At 42.1% G+C, this 2,842-nt stretch overlaps 1 pseudogene; it reads right to left on the reverse strand.

Annotated features, from left to right (window-relative positions):
- Window positions 1–265: 265 nt before the first annotated feature.
- LOC138168860 (heterogeneous nuclear ribonucleoprotein K-like) lies at window positions 266–2,198 on the reverse strand (annotated as a pseudogene).
- Window positions 2,199–2,842: the final 644 nt, after the last annotated feature.

Below are 2,842 nucleotides of genomic sequence, written 5' to 3' on the forward strand. Positions count from 1 at the left end.
AAAACAGACAAAAAAAAGAATAATAAAGTTTGAAATGTATGCTTCATTTCAACTCCATCAGTTCTTTTCTTGGAGGTAGATAGTTTCTCTCAGCCTTTTGGAATTGTTTTGGATCATTGTATTGCTGGAAAGAGCTAAGTCATTCATAGTTGATCATTATACAATTGCTGTTATTGTGTACAATGTTTTCTTGGTTCTGTTCATTTCGCTTTACATCAGTTCATGTAAGTCCTCTCAGGTTTTTCTGAAAGCATACTACTCATCATTTTTTTTTAGGTTCACTAAATTTATTTTTAAAATCATAAAATGTTTCTTACAAAAGAGCATTACATTCTGCACACTACTCTGAATGGATGCCAGGGACACGTGGACTATTGATACTCTTTCTCCCCTGTCCCACCCCCACCCCCCCAAAAAAAAAATTACAGTGACCACAAAGCAAGGTGTTCACAATAGTTACAGGAGGGGAAAAATTATTATTATTATTATTTTTACCACCAACAATGAACAAAAATAAAATTCACTCCCTCTGCTGCTGTTTCAAAATTTCGGTGTTAGTTTTACGCGCCCTTTCCCCCCCACCTTGTTTGTAAGGAACTAAAACATTACATCTGGTGAACAGCAAAGATTTCACTACACCTCAAATGCAGAACACCTATGAAGCGGAGGAATGTTGGCTTTTTTAACAGAAGCAGATAAAAAAAAAAGATGCAGGACTCCTTCAGTTCTTCACTAGTCTTAGAAAAACTTTCCAGAATACTGCTTCACACTATAAAAAAGAAAAAATATCTTTCATTAGAATCCTTCAACATCTGCATGCTGCTTCCCACTGTTTTGCAGTAAATACTGTACATTCTGTATCTGGTCCTGTGTTCCTGTAATGGTAATAATTCGATCCTCAGATCCTTCCAAAGGCTCATCAATTTTGATTGATGCTCCAGATTCATGACATATTTGTTTGATTCGCTGACCACTTTTGCCAATAATAAATCCAGCCAAATCTTTGGGAATAGTTACTTGTGTTGTAATAATGGCTCCACCAAGATCACCGTATGAGCCACGGCCCCCTGCATAGGAATAATCATATCCAGAACCACTCAAAACCACTCAAAAACTCATGGTACTCAACCTGTGGTTCATAAGCCATCTGCCATTTGGAAGGACTCCATGTATCTATTGCAGAATCCCAAGTCTCATCAGCATTAAAACCAACCATGCCATCATAATGGTCACCGGGTTTTCCTCTTTCCTCTTCTGTCATAAGCCATAAGATCTCTTCCTCCGGGTGGTGGTGGTGGAGGAAGAGGAAGATTTCGAGCTCTGCTACTGCCCCTGCCACCACATCCAGGAGGAGGTAATCATAATCTCTTCTAGATGGGGGCATCGGACGCCCACCACGACCTGGGGGAATTCTGTCAAAGCCTACTCTTCCCCTCATGGGAAACCCCACAGGGCGTCCTTGTCGATCATCAAACATCATTGTGAAACCAGGTTTCATCACAGAAATTGGGATCATAGGGCTGTGCATGTCCTTTGATGGGAGACTCAGATATAAGATCCAGCATGATCTTTATGCACTCCACAACCCTATCAGGCTTTCCCCTGATAAGAACAACTCTATCCGTGGAATGAGGACAACATTCCTGGAAAAGCTTGATAGTTGTCTGAGTATTCTCTCGAAGTTCTTTGATTTTAGCACCTTTGACCCCAATAATTCCTCCTGCCAGACTCTGGTGAATCAACAGTCTTAACTCGCAGTCAAAGTTGCTTCCTTTATAGTGTTGGTAATTTAAGCATTCCACAGCATCAGATTCAAGTGGAGCTGGCTGGTTGCAGTGGGTGATGGCAACTGTAGGCCCTCTTCGAAGGTAGGGATGATTTTCTTCAGAATTTCTCCAATTGTTTCAATATCTACACTGATACTCAATATGCACTTGGGGCCACTGCTGTCTGGGACTGACACACTGGCATTGTAGTCTGTATGAAGTGCTTTAATATTTTTGCCTCCTTTCCCAATCACTGCTCCAGCATTCTTGTTTTGAAGCAAAACGCACAGTTCAGAACATCTTGTCAGTGTTTCTAGATCTTTTAAAGGCCTGCTCCTCCTTCATATCTTCAGCAGGGCACTTACCAAATTCACCATTGGTTTCAGTATTGGGGAAGGTTTCTTCTGGCTGCTCAGTCTCCCTTTTCTTAGATTAAATGGCTAGACAATTGCACCAGGCCTCCTTCTCGTCTACACCGCCGCTGCCCCAGTCCATCCGAGCTTACTCATCATTTCTTATAGCACAATAGTTTTCCATCACAATCATATCCCACAATTTATTCAGCCATTCCCAATTGATGGGTATTACCTAAACTTCCAATTCTTTGCCACCACAGAAAGACCTGTCATAGATATTTTTATACAAATAGGTCATTTTCCTTTGTTTTTTTTTTTAAGCAATTGGGGTTAAGTAACTTGCTCAAGGTTACATGGTCAGTTATTTCTGGGTGTGGTGCTGAGTATCAGAGCCCAGATTCAATCCCCAGGTTATCCCGACACTGGGGCCAGTGCTCTTACTCGCTAAGCCACCTGGCTGCCCCTAAGCAATTGGGGTTAAGTAACTTGCTCAAGGTTACACGGCCAGGTGTTTCTGGGTGGGTGCTAAGTGTCTGAGCCCAGATTCGATCCTCAGGTCATCCCGACACTGGGGCCAGTGCTCTTACTTGCTGTGCTACCTGGCCACCCCTCATTTTCCTTTTTCTTTGATCTCTTTGAGGTACAGACCTTGCAGTGGTATTGCTGGGTCAAAGAGTATCCATAGTTTTGTAGCCTCTTGGGTATAGCCCCAAATTTCTC

The sequence above is a fragment of the Petaurus breviceps genome, unplaced genomic scaffold (genome assembly GCF_028583685.1).
Source record: "Petaurus breviceps papuanus isolate PSGF00001 unplaced genomic scaffold, PetGlider_PUasm1.0 37, whole genome shotgun sequence".
In the NCBI taxonomy this organism is placed as follows: Eukaryota; Metazoa; Chordata; class Mammalia; order Diprotodontia; family Petauridae; genus Petaurus; species Petaurus breviceps.